The following is a 23,083-nucleotide window of genomic DNA, read 5'->3' on the forward strand; positions in this document are numbered from 1 at the left end:
AAAGAATGCTTAACATTGACCAAAATAAATGTCTAACCATACTCAATAATAATATTGAAAAATGAGAAGCGTTTAGTTTTAAAACGGACGTGAAGAACAGATGAACGTCCTAAAAAAACAAGCATGTTTTTTCGGATAGTCTAAGAGAACTTATCAGACAAATAGAAAATGTGGTCGCGTTATAGAATTGTTTTAAAGATTGTTTTTTTATGTTATTTATTTTATGTTTTATCCTTTATTTACTTTATCTTATTAAATCTTATATTCTTTAATTATTTAGATTAATCAGAGGTTATTGGAATTTCTGACGATGAAAGTGAGAGTTTACTAAACTGCGATTGCAAAGATTGTGTACCATCTTGTAAAGATGTACTGAAACAAAAATATTTTTATAAAACTTGTATGATACAACTAATCTATTTTATTCCTTTTTATATAATAGTTATTAATGTTTAAGAACCTTGTTTTTTATTGACAAAAAACATTTTTTATAATTTTAATAAAATTAATTTTACATTGATTTAGACATTTAAAGATCATAATTGTTATTTTTTAGTTTATCAATTAGTTTTTTAGTTTCTTCAGTTTCATTTCTTGTTTCTAGCGGTATATTATAAAACTAATGAAGATTTTTAAGCAGTGGGTACTTTTTTATCAAAACACCTTTGATGGTCTTTTTACGGGCGTACATTTAAATCTTGTTTAACACTGTGGCAACATTTTTTTTTTAATTCGTTGTCTCGAACAACAAACTTTGTAATATTATCGCTCCTCAATAAATCCAACTCTCTAAATAGGCTAATATGGTGTTGTTTTTGTAACTTCGATAGCATAATAATTTAGCCAGGACAAGTCGCAACTTGCTTTTGTATTCTAGCGCAATATATAGTATTTTCTGCGAGAGGTTGTTGTTTTTTTTTTCTAACTCGGTTAAATCTATTAAATAATGAAAGAAAAAGAAATGCTGAATATCGAATAAACCCTGATAATAAGTCAAGACGGCAATTTTTACGTGCCAAAAAGTTGAAAAAAATGTCAAAATAATTGAAAAAGATGGTGACTTATATGTACCTGGTGGATTTTTAAAATTTGGATTATTATTTTTACCTATCTTATTAATAAAATATTACCGTTTTTACTTTAATCGAGTTTTTCTCAGAATAGCAATTTGTGGACGCCGGCCAATCTATTTGGAGAACGGTATGATATTTTTTTAATGAAATTTTCATGAAGTGTTGTCCATATTATACTCTATGATATGAATGGAATGGATTTTATTTAAATTTTAAAAAAAAAGTTTTTTGGGTCAATAAAATGATAAAAAATTTGACCTTTTGTGGTGGTGAGAAAAAGTTATGAAAAATCTGTTCCACTCTTATCATTGACCTGCCTTATAACAACACTATGGTTCAATATCTTTGTATTTTGACCGGCGTAAAGTCATTTTAGGGGTATTTTGTGGTTACCATGGCAACAATATGGATTTTTAAAAAAAAGTTAGTCCATTATTCTTACTTTAATATAAGTATGTTACCAATAATCATTTTTTGTAAAAATGCTTAGATTTAAAATCAGAGGGGGTACCCTTTAAAATACATAAAATTTCCAACGTTTTTGATTGCTAAAATAGTTGGGTAATAATTTTCTGGTCTTGAAAAAAAAAAACGAGATAAAGTAGACAATCCAAGCTTCACAAAGACTGCCCGTCATGTTTTGATATTACTCCGAATAAAAAACAATAGATACATTAGGAAAATGATGCAAGAGCGTAAATTCATTAAAATATTTTAGAAACCAATATTGAGTGTTGCCCTTGTCTTTATTTTTCGCGTAGTTATGTTCATTGAAAACGAGCCAAGTCGAGAAGTAATTTAATTATCAAAAGCGTCCTCAAATAAATTTAGAGCTTCAAATAAGTGTGTTAAAAAACTCCCTAAATTATCAAAAATAAAAAAATTATATTCGTGCCCTAGTCAAAAGTCTTATAGGACAAACAGGTTTACTTTTAGATTTCTGTGTGTATCCTACAGATTCTATAAGATTCTTATAAAATCCTATAACAATCTTAAAGGTATCTTTTCGGATAAATCTATAGGATTGCTATAGAACCAATAGAATTGCTATACCCAAGTCAAAAAGTCTTAGGACCCTATAAAACGTATAGGATATGCAGTAGAACCGGATTAAAAATGCACTCCCGTAAGAATTAAGGTAATTTCGGCGTATTAAGCTATTTTGTTGTTTATAGAACAATGATTGCTTTAATAACTTTAAAAAATCAAACAGATATATCTATTAAATAACAGTTAAAAAATTGTTTCAAATTTAAAAATTTTTATGTAAAATATGTTTTACAAAATACTCAAAAATGACGAAATTAGCGACCTAGTATGGTATTTTCGGCACAATGATACGGTAAATTCGGCTTACTTAAGAAAATTAAGACGTTCGTTGAAAACGCATTAATATAATTAAAATATTATAAACAGCTAAAATCTGCATTGCATAAAGTAATTGTCTCTTAAATGGAATTTGTTACACCTAATTGGCATTTAATTAAGGGCGTTGCAATTGCAAAGATTAATAATTTTTTAACCACCTATTTTAGAAAAGTATGAATATATCACCAAAAACAGAAACCTTATTAGAAAAATGTGCTTTCAAAGTAAAATTGGAAATAAAATGATTACTAATTTCTATGTTTTCGATAATTATTTCTAAATTCTGTTTAAATAAAAATTCATGTTAATAAAATAATATTCTACGTAACTTCAATAGTTAAACATAAAAAAACAAAATAGTTCAATAGTTAAACATAAAATACAAAATTCAAAGAAAACTTAATAAAAAGAGATTTATTTAAGAAAGTTAAAAAACAGTTAAAAACCACATATAGCAGCACATGTTTCATGCCACCATTTACAGCATTTATGGCATTTATCCCAATTATCCTTTAAATACGGATCGACAGGATCACCATAACTGTAATGACACATTGCAAAATGTTATTTATTAATCCCACCTTTAGCATCATGGTTATTAAAACACGTTTTTTGATAAGTAGATATATTTTTTTTAATACACTTTTTACGTGGCTGCCAGCTCTTATAAAAGTTGTTCTTCAAAGTTAAAGATTCCTCTAGCTGAGATTTATATGGTGATCCAGTAATTTTTTCAGCATGATTTACCCTCCTTTTTATACCTGTTCGTTTTGTATTTTTAATGTCAAGTCAAGCTAGTGATCCAAATGTAACACCATGAAGTTGTGAGGTTTCATCAGAAGTGGCTAATTCTAATGACTTCTGAAGTGTAAATGATGAGTTTGGTGAAGCAGATTCTAAATTAAAATACGCACTTTGAGCAGAGCAGATGTGTTGAAGAAGTAAAAAGAAAGTGAAAAAATAAATTAAATAAATTTTATATATATTCATCTTTCATGTATTCATCATCACGGAAAAAAACAAAAAAAAACTAACAGTTCTATTTGTGTTAATAAGCAACAGGGTTTACTAAATATGGCAGTTACATTAATGGAAATAAAAAAGCTTATAAAGGAAATGTTTGATGAATTTGAAAAAAAAAACCGAGGCGATGACGAAAAAACAGGAAATAAATTTCGCCAGCATAATAAGTGCAAATACAAAGATGACAAACCAGCGACTGGATAGAGTTGAAAAAGATTTAATTGACAATAGTCAAAAAATCAAATCGATTGAATCTGAGATATTGGAAATATAGGAAAGTTTGAACTTTCACGAAGAGCTTATCGATAAAAAAAAATAAAATATAATCTTCTTTCTTATGACAAAGAGAAAAATTTTCGCAACGGATCTAATAAAGACAACAATTAATATATGGATGTAAAGAAAAAGCTAAGAGAGATGGAAGACAAGTCCAGAAGGAACAATTTACGTGTAAATGGAGTAAAGGAAACAGAAAATAAAAATTGGAATGTAAGTGAAATGAAGGTTAAAAATTGTTTGAAGAGTGTATAGGTTTAAAGGATATAAAAATTGAACGTGCGCATCGGACTGGATTTAGTGATAAAAACAAACCTAGGACAATAGTTTTAAAACTTTTGGATTATAAAGACAAAGGTGAAATCTTGAAAAAATCTGTTATGTTAAAGTAAAAATATATATATATTAATGAGGACTTTTGTGCTGAAACAAATAAAATAAGAAAAACTTTAGGAGAAGAAAAGTTGCCCGACGATCTGGTAAATTTGCTTTCATCACTTATGATACTTTGGTCATTCGCAATTGGAAAGCAAAAAAGATCAATTATGCTGGAGATAAGTAAGAACTTTAATGTCATATTATGTTTGAATATTTCACTGTTTAAAACGATTTTTTATTTATTTCTTAGTTCTTAATTTTTTATTTTTTATTTGTAATAACTAAATCTAAATTATCATGGATGCTTTAAACGACAAAGGTTTTGAAAAACGGATGTTTGATCCCTTTCATAATAACTTTTCAAATAGTTTTTCTGATGAGAATCTAAATACTTTTCTTGAAACTTAAATGAATTTACTGAATTCACCATATGTTGATCCTTATGATTTCAAAATACCAAATGGTTTTAATTCAATTTCTATATTGTACATCAATATACGAAGCATGCAGCATAATTTTGATAAGCTTAAGAAACTTTTAAATATCTTAAAATACATATTTGACGGCATAGCTATTTCAGAAACTTGACATGTCTCAGAAACTTTAATTGAATCTAATTCAGATTTCATCATACCTAATTACCGCGTAATTAGTCAAACACGAGGAAGAGGTAAGAAAGGCGGAGGTCTTTGTTTTTACGTTTCAGAAAAACTTACATATAAAACTAAAAAGCAATTATGCCTAAACAAAAATGATTATGAGTATTTAACAATAGAAATCATTAGTGAAAAAGCTAAAGTTTATGTGTGTATATATATATATATATATATATATATATATATATATATATATATATATATATATATATATATATATATATATATATATATATATATATATATATATATATATATATATATATATATATATATATATATATGCATAAACAAAAATATTTAATTAAAAAAGGTGAATAAAATTAGGCAACATGTAAATTATAAAACAACAGTTAAAATGTTTTAAAAAAATTTGAACTAATTTTTTAAGAAACTTTTTTTTTAGGTTAATAAAACAACAGATTAGTTATTATTTTGCTGGATTTAAAAAAAATTACATTTGAGTTTTAAATAAATGGTGGAAGATTGTAAAAACAATACATCCTTAAAAATGATTTACCTTTTTGAGAAGCAATAACTAGGGTGTCCATCTGCGAGTATTTAGCCAGGGCAGTCCCGTGTTTTTACAAAATGTCCTGTGTCCTTTATTTGACCACATATGTCCCGTATTTTTGAATTATTTAGTACAAATTTCTCTTTTTAATTTTTAATGAAAACTTTAACGTTTTTTTAAAAACAAATTTGCAATTTATGATGCCGTCAAATTTCTTTTGAATTTTGAATTTCGTCGTATTATCTTAACCTGTGTTGAAAGTTTTTTAAAGTGACAAGAAATTATTTATTTTAATATTTAAATTTATATTTGTGATTCCTAAATAAGATTAATATATTAAACTAGTTATATTAAATAAAATAGTAAGCAAAAAGTATACAATTAAGATTGTTTTAATTAGTAATTTGACTTTATAGCATCATGTCTTAGAAAAAGAAACGAAAAACTTAATGAAGTGACAAATATGCAACTGAATTTGAATTTATTAAAAAAGTGGTCGGAAACGAAAGTAAAGCGTATTGCAACTTCAGCAGAATTTTCAGTTGAATTTGGAGGTCGAAGTGATATTGTTCAACATATTGATACTAAAAAGCATAAGTCGTCGATTGCTTCTGGATCATCAAACAGGAAAGTAAACAAATTCTTCAAAAAAATAGATGCATCAAATAATGATCTTGAAATTGCTGCTAAGGAAGCAACATTTGCGTATCATTATGCGTATTTGCTAAGCATTATTTGTCATTTCGTTCTAATAATTGTACTTCAGAATTAGTACGAAAAAAAGTTTACACTTGGAAAAACTAAAACAACTGCTATCATAACACAAGTAATTGCACTGTTTATTGATGTGACAACAAAAAGTGAACTAGAAAGGGCTAATTTTATAGCTCTCGTAACAGATACTTCCAATCATAAGAGCATCAAAATGTTGTCTGTAGTTGCAAGATTCTGTAATCCAGTCATTGGTGTTCTTAACAAAAAAATTTCACTCCAAACAATTCCAAATGAACAGTCAACAATAATTTCTAATTTAATTTTAGAAATAATTGAAAAAGAAAATTTAAAGGAAAATATAGTTGCATTCACAGCTGACAAAACAAATTTGAATTTTGGTGGAGTCGATCGTAATGGTGTCAATAATGTCTGGAGTAAGCTTCAAAACGATTTAAAAAGAGAAATTGTTGAAGCAATCGTTGTTAAAATTTATAAACAGAAAAATTAATTTGAGAACAGAAAAACTCATACAGTTTTGTGATGAAGTTGAATTATATTATAAACCTTGAATTATATGTTAAACCATTTAAGCACACGCTTTTTAACACTTCAACCTGCAATTTTTTATTTAATTGAATTTTATAATCCCTTGAAGGATTACTTTGCATCATTAACAAAGTGTCCACCAGTTATCAAATATTTTTTTGACAACAGTGAAAATAAATTTTGAATGTTATTTATTGCAAATCAGCTTAAAAATTTCAATGATTCAATAAAACTTATTGAATCATCATCTACAACAAATTTTGAAGCAGCAAGTCAAACGAAAATATTGAAAGAAAAAGTAATAAATAGAAAAGCATTGAGACTTCTGCCTACTGATTCCAAACCTGAATTTCAAAAGCTAAGTGAATCTACGAAAAATCAAGTAATGATCAAAGTAAATGATTTTTATGAAACTATAATCAATTATATTCAGTAATGGGAAAATTCAATAAACGGTTCGCAAGTTTTTATACGGATGATAATGAATAAATTTCCTGATTGGAATAATGTCGAATTATCAACTCAATATGTTGAGAAAAGATATGGAGATAAGTTCAATAATATTATTAATGTTGATTTACTATTTGATGAATATGGCTTAACGCGTGATTGTGTTATACAAAATTTATCAAGCTGGTCAAACTTAAAACTTAAATATTAGAGAAAATTCAACACCTTTAACAAATTTAGAATAATTAACAGAGTTTGCATTTTGTTTGGCTGGCTCATCAGCAGAAGTTGAGAGATTGTTTTGGATAATTAATCAGATCTGGGATGATAACAAAAATTGACTTGATATTGAGACAATTGATTCATTGACAACTATTAAATACAATTCTAAATTTAAATGCCTACATTCATATAATCTAATTAAGAATAATGTTTCTTTCCTTAATAATGTTATTTCAAAAGAAAAATGTTAAATACAAAAGTAAATTTATTTTTAAAACAAAAGTAAATTTATTTTTAAAACAAAAGTAAATTTATTTTTAAACTCAGCCATTAAATTAAATTTTAAATTTAAATTAAACAACAAAAAAAATTGTTTGCAGTACAATAAGGTTCTGCAATCTCAATTTTTTTTTACTTAAATGCGCTTTTTTAATTCATTAAGAAATAAATTATATCTGAAAATGTTGAGCAATTTTTCAAAAATAGCTACCAAATTTAAAATATTTCGAAAAATAAATTAAAAACTATTTTTTGCTTCAATATATTTACAAAAAAATATTTTTAGCAAATGTCCCGTATTTTTAGCAAAAATCCCGTATTTTTTGCAAATTTCCCGTTTTTTTGAAAAAATTCCATGGCCACCCTACCAATAACACATTCTGTGACAAAATCAATATGATCTAAATCTTTAGCAGAGTCTAACCCATTGTCGAGAGTAGGGTGCATTTCAGAGGTAATATTTGGTTTTGAAATTTTTGATACAACATATGAGTGATCACTCATCACTGAAGAAGACATTGCTGCAGCTAAGGCTGCAGCAAAGTCTTCTTCAATAAACACATTCCGGAGTTTGAGGCGGTCAATCCATTACCGATAGGTGGTTGTCTTGAAACCACTGCTTGACTACTTTTGCAGTGTGTTTCGGATCGTTGTCTTGCTGAAAAACCCATTTTATTGGCATATTCCATTCAGCATGAGGTAACATAACATCTTTCAGGATATTTTTATACATGAAACGGTCCATTATTCCATCGTTTCGATGTATTGGACCTAGACCGTTAGCAGAAAAACACCCCTAGTCCATTACATTGCCTCCACCGTGCTTCACGGTCTTATGGCAGTAACGTAAATCGAGGCGTTTTCCGGCCGGTCAACGTACACGGCAAATGCCATTGCTCCCAATGATGTTGAACTTTGATTCATCACTGAACAGGACAGTTCGCCATTTCTGCACATTCCAGTTAATATGAGATGTAGCAAACAGGAGTCTTTTCTTCTGGGTTTTTAGTGAAATCAGCGGTTTCTTTGCAGGGCGTCGAGAAAACAATCCGGCTTCAACAGCACGTCGTCTGATTGTTCGGTCCGATACAGGCAGCTCTAATTATTTTTGTATCTCGACTGATGATATCCAGGATCCTACTTGACGGATCTGACGATCATAGAATCCTCTCTAGAAGTGGTGGAACGCGGTCTTCCACCTTTGTTATCTGCTGCCAACTTCCCCGTAGAACGATATTTGGAACATAGTCTTGATACGGTCCATTTTTTCACGCGATATTTATCAAATACTTTTTTGCGACATTCCACTTACGTAATCGCCAATAATTTTCTTTCTTAGTTCCAATTCAAGACTGTCGGGAGCCATTTTTGCATTTGAAGTCATAAAAATAATAAAAATAAATAATCACGCTTCTCAAGGCTTACCGTGTTACATTTACCTTGTGATGATACAATAATGCTCTGTGGAACACAACGTCTTGGTTGGAAGTGGACTGTATTGATGTAATGAAACACTTGTTGTATTTCACTTCTTGTATTAATGTTCTTCGATAAAACACTTTGATAAAACTCACTTCGATAAACTGTCTTGGTAATACTGACTGATTGACTTCCATATACTGACTGAATTACATGTCGATTTACATGTCTCTTATATAGTAAAATGAACCTGTGTGAACCTGTTCTGGAAGATTCTAGATGCTTCTTTTCAATGCTTTTGGAAGCTTCTGGATGCGTCTGGATGCTTCTGAATGTTTCTGGTCATTTCTGGATGCTACTGGGTGCTTCCAGATGCTTCTTCTGGAAACTTCTTGAAGCCTCTGCATGCTTCTGGAATTTCTGGAAACTTCTGGATACTTTCTTTAATTATTAAAAAACTTGCGTGACGTTGACACGGACCAGACTTAAGAAAATGAAACAAACCAAAAAAGTTGCACTTGTTTTGTCCGCTGCAAAGTGGCACTTGTCAATGAAATTCTGCCTGTGTGCTGTCACCTGTCAGCTGATTGCTCATGTCATGGCATGCTATGACTCCAGACTCCTGAACTGTTTGCTGTGGTAGTATAGTTCGTTTCGTTTTTAAGACATGTAAAATTAGGAACACTTTTTAGCATTGTTCGATGTTGGTTGCAAATGTTTTGTCCAATACTGTATATTTATATATATATATATATATACATGTATATATATATACATATACATATATATATATATATATATATATATATATATATATATATATATATATATATATATATATATATATATATATAACGGGTGATGCGGAAGTTATCGGACAAAATAAAAACGTCAATAACTTATTTATAAATAAAAAAACAAACTACTATTATATTTTTTTTAAATAAAGCATTTACCTTTTAATAAAAATATATTATTTTTTATATGAAAAAACACCACCATCTGCAATTGATCTCAATTTTGCTCTGACGCCTTTCATATGCGACTGTAAAAAGTTAAAATCAATTTCTTGTAGTTTTAGTTTAATGCGATCAATCAAAACATGCTCTGTTGAAGCTTGCCAATCTCCCTCGTAAACTTTCTGTGCCAAATGTCCCCAAAAATTTTCAATTGGTCGTGCTTGAGGCACATTTGGGGGATTGGATTCTTTATCAACGTAATAGACATATTGGTCCATCCAATTTAGAGAATCTTTAGAATAATGAGAACTTGCTAAATCTGGCCAAAATAAATAGTTAAAGTGCCCATGATACTTGTGAATAAATGAAAGAAGTCGTTTTTCTAAACATTCATTAATATAGATTAATGAATTGATCGCTACAGCCTTGGAAGTGCGAAACAATGGCTCGGGCATATTTAATATTTGTTTTGGAAATTTCTCTTTTCCTATAAAACGAACACTTTCTGGGCATGTCTTTTTGTTGTTTGTGTAGTATCCAGAATTTCCAGGCATGTTGTCCCCTGCAAAACAAAAGTATTTTTCGTCATCGATGACTAGAAGCAATTTTGTGTTATAGAGTTGGTTAACTTGTTTCCTGCTTCTTTTCTTTGCCTGTAATTGTTGTTCTATAGTGTATTTTGGAGTCTTTTCACGTTTTCTATATTTAATATTCATTTTTTTAACTGAAGACCAATTGTCCATTGGTTTACACCGAATACCTATTAATAAAAAATACCTATTTTTCTCTGACTGACCCCTTTTTGATTGTTGACAAGTCTCGTTAATTCGGCTTTCTTTTCTTTAGTCCAGGATGTCGGACGACCAGGGTGCTTTCTATCAGAAAACGATTGAACAGTTTCAAGTCTTTTTAGGTTATCATCTATTGTACTTCGAGCAAATCCTTCCTTTTCAAAATGATTTGCGATTTTTTTTTTTATATTAGGTTTCCTTACAAAAAACATTTTTAGTCGCTTTCAAAAAGATTCTCGTTCAGCTGCAGTTAACCTCATTTTAAATAATTGTGTTTCAAATAATAAAGTTTATATTTTATAGAACGTTTATGCCTACGCATAAAACCACAAAAACTAATTATTATGCTCAAATAATGAAATTAGGATTTGTCCGATAACTTCCGCATCACCCGTTTTATATATACACTGCCGCTCACGGAAGTTAGGACAGTGGAGATTTTTTTGAAAAAGCAAAACTAATATATAATTACGTTATAGAATTTTTAATTTATATTAATAAGAATTATATTTTTTATACATTTTCAATATAAAATATATTATTAGTCAGTTTTATGTAATAAAAATGTACAAAAACCATTATAATAATTAAATTTTTTTTTCGTCAAAAAAACCACCCTTTGATTTAATGACTGCTTTGACTATTCTCGGCATTCTTTCAAATAATTTTCTAATTGTTTCTTTTTGAATATTAGTCCATTCCTGTTCTATAATGTTCCATAAATGAGATTTTGATGTTGGACATACAGTTCTAATTTTTCTATTCAGTTCATCCCATAGTAACTCAATGGGGTTGAGGTCTAAGCTTTGGGGAGGCCAGGTCATTACACGTAATACATTTTCAGCTTTTTTTGATTCTAAATAATTTCTACATAATAATGCAGTATCTTTAGGGTCATTATCATGCATCAGAATAAAATTATCTCAGATTAATCGAAGTCTCGAAGGGATTGCACTTGTTTCCAGGATACCTCTATAATGTTCTGCTCTCATTATACCATCGATTTTATGCAAATATCGCACTCCATCCAGAGAGAAACAACCCCAAACTATCACAGAGCCTTCACCATGTTTTACTGTTGGAACCAGACATTGAGTTTGCATTTTTTGTTCAGCAGATCTTCTTACGTAAACTCTTCGCTTATTTCCGAAAACTTCAAATTTTGACTCATCGGTCCAGAGTACTTGTTTCCATTCATCCATCGTCCAATTTTTGTGGAGCTGTGCCCAACGGAATCTCTTCTATCGATTAACTTTTCGTAGATATGGATTTCGGGTAGCAACACGACCATGCAAATTAGCTTTTTGCAATCTTCGTTTGATTGTACTGACAGAAACTTTTTTTTCTCGATCACAGTTGAAAATAGCTGTTATTTGTGGAGCAGTTAACAGTCGATTACGCTTACTGATGATTTTTATACGTCAGTCATCAGTTTTTGTTGTTATGCGAGAAGGACCTGGACGATTTCTGTCTTCCAAACTTCCAGATTCTCGATATCGACGAATCGTATAGCTCACTGTTGATTTACTCAGATTTAATTTTTCAGCTATTTTTCTAACTGTATAGCCTTCTTAAAGCAAAGTGAGTATTGCTGTCCTTTTTTCAACACCTTTAGGCATAATTTTTTCAATATTTTGAATTTACACTAAAAAAATAATTTTTAATTTTACCTTTGAATTTCTGCACTTGAAATTTTTAAAACACAGCAAAAACACAGTAAACAATAGAAATACTTGTTAAATGACAAACTTAAAAGATTTGAGTTGATAATGTAAAATACAGGTTCATGCGTGACCTTTGATATGTTATGCGTTCTCTGTTTATTTATTTAAAATGATAACACTTTTACTTGTGAGTACAATTTATGTTATTTTAAATGTTAGTTATTTTAATATATTTACATTAAAATAACTTAATTTACAATTTTTTTGATACAAATTTTATTTAACTTGATTTATTTTTATATAAACATAAATTTTACTAATATAAGTAAATAATTTTATAACGTAATTACATTTTAATATTGTTCTTTTGAAAAAATATTTTTTGTCCTAACTTCCGTGAGCGACAGTGTATATATATATATATATATATATATATATATATATATATATATATATATATATATATATATATATATATATATATATATATATATATATATATGTATATATATATATATATATATATATATATATATATATATATTTTTTTTTGAAGAGCAAAGAAGACAGTATAAACTTGTCACGGACGGACAGGATGCCGTAATGTAATATTGTCTTTTTTTGATGACATACAACTCTAATTCTCGTTTAAAAAAAAAACTTGATTTTGAATTTGCTGTGTGTTTTTTGTGCGTACTGCGTTTATTATATACACTTATTCATTCATTCATTCATTGTGCCATTAAAAAAATTGCTGCTATAGTTCGTACTTTAGCAGCAATAATTTTTAATGGCGTAGTACTCACAAAAAAACTAACTACATCTATTTAAAATCAAATTCATTTTTTAACAAGAATTGAAGTCGTCTGGTATCAATACCAAACATACCAACAGTTTTATCTATAAAGTCTTTATTATTGCAGTATATTTTGTCTCTGTGTACGCATAACATGCACAATCCTGACCGACGGTCATTTGACATCGTTGACCTTTTTTTTTACTCAACGTAATGTTCTAAGAAATAGCTTCACCGTGCATGTTGTTGCTGGTAAAGTTAACACTAGTAAGGCATACCTGATACTTGGATAAAATTTTGTAAAAGGTAATAAGTTGATGAAATCTTGGTTGCTGTTATGTTCTTGAGCGTTCCAAAATCAAACCAAATCAAAATTTTTATACTTTGTGAAACGATTAGTAGACACCTTGAATTCCTTTAAACTGGTTGCAGAAATTATGCACAAAATACCAAAAACACCTTTTTATCTAGGTAAATATGATAACCATTGAGTATACTAGGTATTTAAAAATGTCACTTTTTAAATCGTAGGGTGGATAAGGCTGGTAAAGATCAGTCAGCAAACAATACGTGAGATTAATAGGAAATTTCGTAGTACATTTTACCAAGAGTCCAATTTAACCTAGTATCTCCACTTAAGTTTGTCTGCTTCTTGTTCGAGAGATCTTGATCGAGAGATCGCGTTATCATTATGTTAAATAAAACCCCTAAAAGAATAAATGTTTTCAGTTAGAAAAAAGTTTGAGCAATTTTTTTTTACCTTGATAGTACTGACATCTTACGATTTTTTTCCGAAACCGTACAAACCAGTAGTTAATTTTTTTTAAAGAAACATCACCAAAAAATAAGTTTGCAATGAAACCGTACCGCTTAAGATTAAAAAAATTTATTATTACCAAAACCGCACAATAGTAACAACTTTTATGGCACTCAGATTTGTAAGAAATACGAAGTTTTTTTTTATAAATTTAGCCCCCTCTTGCCCCTATCTTCCTTGGGGGCGCCCATGGCTGTAATGGCTTTAGCTTTTATATTAGTTTATTCTAATTTTTATACCAGGATATTTAAAATATAATAAAAAGTTTTTAATTGTTAACTCGCATATAGAACAGGGGGTGTAGCTCAGTGGTAGAGCGCTCGCTTTGCATGCGAGAGGCCCGGGGTTCGAAACCCCGCTCCTCCATATCTTTTGTTATGCTTTGCATAATTGACTTACCTAATTGAAACTATTTTACATAATTTTTCTTGCAATTTTGCTATTTTTTTTAAACTTTTCTTTAAAAAATAGCTTCTAGATTTGGTTTATTTGTCGGATGGCATGAGTCGTGAAAATTTCGCTACTTTATCTAATACGGTATATAAAATATATGTAATACAGAAATAAGGTAGATAACGATGCGAAATTTTTTATTCTTGAACGAGTTGCTATTTTGGAAGTTCCATACTCAACTTAGTAATGGTGAATGAGCAAAACTCAATTTGTAATTTTTTATAAAAATCTCATCTTTGACAGTCAAAAACGTTATAAACTCAGGGCCATCCAGAAGAGATTCTAAAGGGGGCGTGATATATCTGTTTTTTGCCGAGGCCTGTTTTTTAAGGCCTAAAAGTACTGCTAACTACAAATCCAATTTTTCCGACACCAGTGTCCGAATTTGCGGACTATCTTATTTCCTAGGGATGCTACAGTGACGGATTGAGGATTTTTTGGTGTTTTCGATAGCTAACTATCAGACCTGGAGCAAACTCCAAGATTTATATGTTTATACTTAAGGATCGTCCATAAATTACGTAACGCAAAACTTTCACAATAAGCAAAACAAAAAAAATCAAAAGTTGTCCTTGGCAGAATGTTAATTTAAATAAAAAATCAAAATAGGCCATTAAGTTTAATGAAAATCGCCGCGTAAAAGAGCTTAATATCTTCTACTTTTGTTCTTAAAACATATTTTGCGTTGCGTAATCTATGGACGATCCCTTATGTCAATTAATGACGCTTTGCAAAAAATTGCGATGATTGGAGGCTGGGAAAGAAACAGCTCTTTAACTTGATCCCTCCCCCCCCCCACACCCATTCCAACCACCACCCCACCCCCACTCCAACCACCAACCCACCCCCACTCCAACCACCACCCCACCCCCACCCCAAACGTGAGGGTCAACAAGTTGATAAAAAGTTTTTTGTACTATTCTCAACTAGACTTCATCGATAAATTTTAAGTTTCATGAAACTTAAAGTTTACTATGATCAATTAAAATTTACTATGATTACTATTATCTCTCAGCGTTCAAAATTATGACTATATAAATTATAAAAGACCATAAAAATTATGACCATATAAATTCAAAAATTATGACCATATAAAATATAAAATTTGTAACCTCAAATTGAGGGGGATTTATAAACCCTCCTCAAAGCTTAATTAAGCTTTATATGGTCATAATTTTTGAATGCTCAGAGATAATAATATGAAACTTAAAATTTATCGATGAATATAAGTCTAGTTGAGAATAGAACAAAAAATATTTTATCAACTTGATGACCCCTCAGGTTTGGGGTGGGGAGGGGGATGAAGTTAAAGAGGTTTTTTATGTTATAACTTTTTAAATAAAATGAAATATATGAAAATATATGTTTAATGCAACTACTTCTCCTGGTGTTTGAAAAAAATTTCCTAAAAGATTTTTTTTTACAGATTTAAGATTTCAAAAATGTCTTCTTTTTTTTCTTCTTTATGATTTTGCTCGTTCTTAATTTGGATAAGATTACATATCAAAAGATCTAGAACTTTTAAAAAGTGTTTAAGTCCATAAATTTCATAAAAAAACACGTCGCAGATTAATAAAGGAACGCTCAACTGTGCAAGTTGTTACCGGTAGAGTCAATGCAATATGCGGAGCATGAAGAACACCTGGTTGAAGTTTGCGCTTGACAATAAATCGATAAGTTGCTTACCGTCCTTGATTTCTTGTGATTTTTCATGAGTGCACCAATAACACTGGGCAACAAATAATATATATTTTTTTTGTATCTTTAGCAACTTTATTCAAATTATACTAGTTTTGGGTTGATTAAAAAGAAAATAACAACGAAAATTTTTTAATAGCTCTAGTTTCTGAGATATACAATAGCAATAATAATAGCAATAACAATAAACTTTCAATCGAAACTAATTATTTTAATGTCAGTGAGGCTTCTAGCTTTCTTAATTCTTCATCATCTTCTTTTTCGCTGTTAAACCTTAATATCCGGAGTATGAATAAAAATTTTAAAAACTTGAAAATAATGTTAGAAAATTTAAACTAAAAATTTAGTGTAATATGCCTAACAAAAACCTGGTTTCAAAATGGGGATGATTTAAACTCAAATTTTTCAAGCGAGGAAAAAGGGCATCGATGGAGGAGTGTATATTTTTGTTATAGATTAATTTATTTTCAACAAGATAGAAAACCTTAACATAAATAATGCAGATTGCGAGTCGTTAACTATTGAAATAATTAATCAAAAGCTAAAAATACTTTCATTACTGCTCTATAAATGGCATTTTCGAACTATTTCAAAAACATCTGGAGCGCATATTACCTGACACAAGTAAAAACATTTACTTAACAGGTAAAAAACAGACTTTAACATAAACCTTTTAAATACAAATTGCGACTCCAACGTCAGGCGCATTGTAAATACACTTCTTCAACAAAGTGTTATACCTCTAATAAACAAACCGACGCGTGAGACTCTAACTACGTGTGTAACTCTAACTTCTTCAATCATTGACAATATTATAACTAATAACTAAATGATTTGTAAAATTGAAAGTGGTATCATAAAATTCGATATAAGTGACCATTTTCCGAATTGTCTGATTACCAATCGCTTAACCATTGAAGATAATGTTTCCTTTGCCACCTACGTCAGACAAATAAAAAACAATTCTATAAAAAAAATTCGCGATTTGATACACGAAACCAATTGAGAACTCATAGCTGAGTGCAACGATGCGAATAATGCTTATGATCTTTTTAAACGCTTACTTTTAAACAATATGAAAAAGCTATTCCAAAGACCAAGAAAACAATTCATTCTAAAAACCTGCGTAACCCTTGGATGACAAAAGGGCTTAAAAAATTATCAAAAAAGAAACAAAAAAGAAGCTCTACGATAATTTTATAAAAAAATAAAACTTTTTTTTATAAAATTATCGTATCTTATATTTAGTTACATTATTTTTATAAAAAAAATAATGTAACTAAATATAAAAAATACAAAAATTCTTTTGAAAAATTAAAAAAACAAATTAAAAAAAAACTATTACTCCAATCTGCTCAAAAATTCAATAGAAAATGATAGAAAATAATGGTATTTAATAAAAGAAGTAACTGGAAAAAGAAGCTAAACTTAAACACTGTTTTTCCAGAGCGTTTACAAATAAAAATGAACACAGATGATTTTGACAGAGACAAAATTGCTGATATGTTTAATGAATTCTCGTTGGTAAAAATTTAGCCGAAAAAATAATTCCGGGAAGCAAAACGTTCAAGTCTTTTTTAAAAAAAACACATTCAGTTATGAATGAGTTTGAAATATCCTCGGATGAACTTCGAACAGCCTAAAATTTACTAAAAACCAACAAAAGTCCACGCATCAACGAAATAAATGCGATTGTTTTGAAATCAGTATTTGATATTATTGAATCGCCTCTTTTAACAATATTCAATTTATCCTTAAAAACTGGTGTTTTTCCTGATCAATTAAAAATAGCAAGAGTAGTCCCTATTTATAAGTATGGCGACGACTATTTAGCATCCAACTATAGGCCTATATCAATTCTTTCTTGCTTTTCAAAATTTTTTGAACGTATTATGTATAATAGATTATATAACTATCTTAAAATAAATAATATTCTGTATAGCAAACAGTTTGGTTTTCGCAAGAGCCATTCAACATATCGTGCAATAATTGAATTAGTCAATAAAATTTTGAATGGTATTGAAAATAATGAATATACTCTAGCCTTGTTTATTGATTTAACCAAAACATTCGATACAGTTGACCACGAGATCCTCCTACACAAGCTAGAGATACGTGGAGTAACAAACTACAATCTAAAATGGTTCAGATGTTAATTAAATAACAGGAAACAAGGAGTGTCGTACAACTCAGCATGTACACGGTTACAAATAATTAGTTGTGGTGTACCCCCAGGGCCGCCGAGAGCCTTCAAGCCACCCGGGACAATACCTTTTTTGACGCCCTTATAGATTTCGCTTCATATATATACTTAGCATAGAAGCAAAAAAATACATTACGCCTTTAAAGCTACTTTAACTTTATTTCATTTTTTGCTAACTAACCACAGCATAAACAATTCCTAATTTAAATAAAATTTTCGAGCTTTTTTCGAGGCAAAATTATAAATTACTTCAACATATGACAATGATTTCGCGAGATCATTTTCATTAGACAACATCATAAGATTTGAAAGTCGCTCTTGTCCCATGGTGGCTTTGAAGTGGTTTTTTATAATCTTAAGTTTACCCTCTGCAACGGATATTGGCATTGTGTGAAAGATGCGCAAAAGTATGAATATTGACGGAAAAATTGGTTGTAAGGCTTTGGAATATTTTTGATTTAAAAGATTGAGAGAGTTGCCTCTATTGAACAAGGAAGATGCTTCCAACCGGTCAAAGTGACAATTCTCCTCAACAAGATCATCATCTTTAACGTCATTTGAATAGAATTTTGCAAGTTGACGAGCTATGTCATCTTGTGAAGAAGGGTCTTCAGACTGAAGCCAGATAAAGAAAAACTGAGAAGAAACTTTTTTTACCACATTAAATCTTGATTGAATTTGTAAAATTTTGTGGTCCAATGCCACGTTGAAAATATTTACTTCAAAATTCTTTTCTGTATCGTCGAGGTAGTGGGCTGTATTTGATGGTTCCTCTTGGAGTTTTTTCACTCTTCTTGTGCGTTTCACTTTAAACTCTGTATTAAAGCCTAGGTTTCCAGCCACTAGCTTTGCTTCAGTCAAAATACAATTCCACGACGAACGAATGCAACCTAGGTCATCTAGAAGTTTTTGAATTAGGATGACTTCTTCATCAATGGTGATTGACTCCGACTAGAGGCATCGACTAACGCCATCAATATTTTGCAGTGTCTTATACCAAATGGTCAGAAAAACTACTAATTCAAATGATTTAAAATATTTTCCCAACGATTTCTCTTGATTTAGCATGTCTGCAGTTAGGTCAAGTTGATTAACGGTTCTATCCAAAGCAGTAATGATTTCTCGTGGTTTTTTCACTAAAGATTTTACAGATGCAATGTGGGCTGACCATCTAGTATCTGAGAGCTTGTGAAGTAATAAATTCATCTTGCTGAGCTGCAACTAAAGAACACGTAAAGGGCTTGGATATTGCCAAAAAAACGTTTTGATCTCAGCGCAAGACTCAGCAGCATGAACTCCAGCTAAATTTAAACTATGCGCACCGCAAGGAATGTATAAAGCGAACGGATTTTTTTCCAGTATATGAGCTTGGACTCCATTATAGATTTCAGCCATATTAGAACAATTGTCGTATCCTTGGCCTCTCAATTTTTGTAAATCGAGATTCACTTTCACTAAAACATTACAAATTAAATAAGCAATATCTGCACCTTTCTTTTTCTCCATATCTTCAACGCAGATAAAACTTTCTTTAACTTCCCAAATCATCTTACCCGAGTTGAATCGCACAAATTGACGAATAAACGTGATTTTTTTGGTGTGAGATACATCTGGGGTCCATCGACGAATATTGCCCTAAAACAATAATTTCTACGTTAGTTAAATGTATATCATAGAAGTTCTGTAATAATAAAAAACTTATTCTTAATTATTTAGAGTTCTGGCCTAGAATATTTAACTCTAAATGATAACTTTTGAGATGCTAAAAATAAAGTTGCATCTAAAATACAACGAAGTATTTCACGCCATCTGGCTACTTCCTTTCCTAGTGCCTTTTGGAACTCTGAGTCAATTCTGTGCTAAATGACAAGAGTGCAAAGTCTTCCAATTGAGATAATGACTTTGATGAACTGGGTTGCTATGATGACTTTTGATACGATCACTCAATTTTCTCCAGCCATTTCTTATTCCTCCATTCCAGCGAAGAAGAAGAGATCGATCCTCATTGGATCCGGAATTTTCACATCCAAATAAAGAACACGGGAAACAAAGAAGAGAGTTAGACGATGGGCTCCATATCAAATAATCTCTTTGAACTTTTTCTCTATTAAGCAATACAATGAAAAGAACTTCTTTTGGGAAGGCCCTGTTATTAGAAGCATCGCGTGGGAAATCATCAGGTAAAGTTGACGGACCTTTTTTGATTATTTCTTCTTTTTCTTTTTGCTCAAGAATCGATGGCCAGAGTGCTAGGTCATTTTCAACGCCTGTATTAAAAAAAATGAATTAAAACTTAATATTTAATTAATTAATTTAACTATTTTGAATTATCGTTTGTGCAAAAACCTCTATTTTCTTCGGGTTTCAATTCATCATTAAAACTGTCGTCTGTTTCATTTTCCACTGAACCAAGAGAATGTAGATCAACGATATCCTCAACGCAATCATCATTATCATAATACGATAATTCTATTGTTTGTTCTGATTTACTTAATTCGGCCGACTTGAAAAATGATTAATTATTATTCGTAAATTGCTTCGAAAATAATATATATATATATATACATATATATATTTTTTTTTTTTTTTTTTTTTTTTTTAGATAATTCACCTCCCCAAGGTCCGAGGGGGGACACTACAGTCGAGGAGGCTACTCATTTTTTTTTTTTTTTTTGTATTTTTTTTTAATTTTTTTTTTTTAGTTGTTATTCGTGGTGCAACCCTCTCTCAACTCTTTAACTCCGAAACACAAACCTTGCCGAGCAAGGCCGCTGCGCGGAGAAACTAAGTTGATATATATATATATATATATATATATATATATATATATATATATATATATATATATATATATATATATATATATATATATATATATATATATATATATATATATATATATATATATATATATATATATATATATATATATATATATATATATATACACACACATATATACATATATATTTCTACCACCCGGGACAAGCTGTCCCTTTGGCCCCCCCCCCCCACCGTTCGGCGGCCCAGTGTACCCCACGGGGCAATTCTTGAACCGTTACTATTTTTACTCTATGTGAGCGACATCTAATTAACTTCAAAGATCCTTTATTTTACTCTTTTTGCTGATGATACGAATATTTTCTTTACTCACTCAAATATAAAAACAATATTTTCTACAGTTAATCACGAGCTGCAAAATTTAAATTAGTGGTTCAAAGCTAATAAGTTTTCCTTAAACATTCTCAAAACCAAGCAAGCAAGCAAGCAAGCACATATTCTTCAGTATTAAAAAAGTATACGTTAAACAAAAGCAAGCGTGCCGAATAGTATGCAATGCTAGCATATATACCCATGTCAAATCATTATTCAGGGAAATTGGAACTCTAAATATTTATGAACATCCTCCAAAATTTATTATTTATGTTTCAATCGCAAAACAACTTGCTACCAAAATACTTTGAAAATCAATTTTCCACCATTGATCACAAATACCCAACGAAGTGCTCTTTTCAAAACTTTAAAATTCCGAAGACTTTACTTAAAATAACTGACTTCTCTACCTTATCTCAAGGACCGCGACTATGGAATTCGATCCTTAAAGAGGAAATAAAAAATATGAAGTCATCAAATCTCTTTAAAGCAGCAGTCAAACGGCACCTATTTAACTTAAGTGACGTCAATATACTCTCATTTTTAAAGATCAAATTAATAATAACTAACTAAGACAAATTTATCCCTTTTGGATGACCACAAACGATGATTATATCGCAATACAAATAGTTTTTTTTCTTTTCTATACTCATCTATCAGATCATTACGTACAAGGCTAAAGTTTTTGGTTTATTTCTACTTATGAATTTTTAATGTCACGTTAATCTCACGTGAAAAAATAAATAAATTTTTATTTCAGTTAATTTGCAACAGAGCAATATGACATACAATTTACATATTCTAATAATATTTAAAGTACATTTGGTTTTTTTTTTAAAACAGGTGTATTTTAACAGTTTTAAGCAAAGAAATCATGATCATCAAGCTAATAGGCATAAAGATGATTATGGGGTATCGTCACGAAATCGTTTTTACTTTCATTTTTTAGACTAGATCTGGAGCATCCCTACACACAAACCAACAGTTATCTAAAAGCATAGCCTCAATCCAACAACCCTCATATCTTTGTTCCATTACAGAAATAACTTGATGAAACTTGGCGTATTCCATCATAAGAAATTTGTGAAGTGTTAGTCGATGTTATTTTTATTTTCAGTAACAATGTAATCAATTTTTTAGTTCGTTATTTAAACTGTTTGCTTTTTAATATAACTTTTCACTAATTTAATAAGAACATTAGAATATAATATAAGAATATTTAATAAGAGCTGAAATCAAAAGAAGTGCAGATGCAAGAGCGCATTGATTCTCTACATAATTCAAACGACCCTCGTGATGACTGCGCTGAGCCTAAATCAAATAGTAATCAAAGCAACAATAATTTCAACGATCCTGCTAAATGGAGCCGTGACAACTTGGAGTTGATTGACCATATTTTGTCAAATCCATCAAAAATAAATATAGATTAAATTGGCTTATTATCCTGAGAGTACGTGATTTTGGAGGCAAATTTTATCGAGCTCATTCAGACCTGTTCTTTAAAATGGAAAATAAAGAAGGAAGAAAATTATTACGCAATTGGCTTCAATTTATAAAAGAAAACGGAAAAATGCACTGTGTACCTTGCTATTCTTTTGGAAAACCGAATAGCAGCTTGTGTAAAAAAAGAG

The 23,083-nt window shown here is 29.9% G+C and overlaps 1 protein-coding gene and 1 non-coding gene across 4 annotated transcripts in view; both read left to right on the forward strand.

Moving 5' to 3' along the window:
- The window catches only part of LOC100201833 (non-POU domain-containing octamer-binding protein), a 43,488-nt gene extending 43,032 nt beyond the window's left edge, over positions 1 to 456 (forward strand). For all 3 annotated transcript variants that reach the window (XR_010637725.1, XR_010637726.1, XR_010637727.1), the window contains one exon: positions 281 to 456. The gene's annotated coding sequence lies outside the window, so the exon portion shown is untranslated. The remainder of the gene's footprint in view (positions 1 to 280) is intronic.
- A 13,783-nt stretch (positions 457 to 14,239) lies between these two features.
- On the forward strand, positions 14,240 to 14,311 carry trnaa-ugc (transfer RNA alanine (anticodon UGC)). The gene has a single exon. It is a non-coding gene; the product is annotated as a tRNA-Ala (tRNA).
- The last annotated feature ends 8,772 nt before the right edge of the window (positions 14,312 to 23,083 follow it).

This window comes from Hydra vulgaris, chromosome 03, assembly GCF_038396675.1.
Source record: "Hydra vulgaris chromosome 03, alternate assembly HydraT2T_AEP".
Taxonomy (NCBI): Eukaryota; Metazoa; Cnidaria; class Hydrozoa; order Anthoathecata; family Hydridae; genus Hydra; species Hydra vulgaris.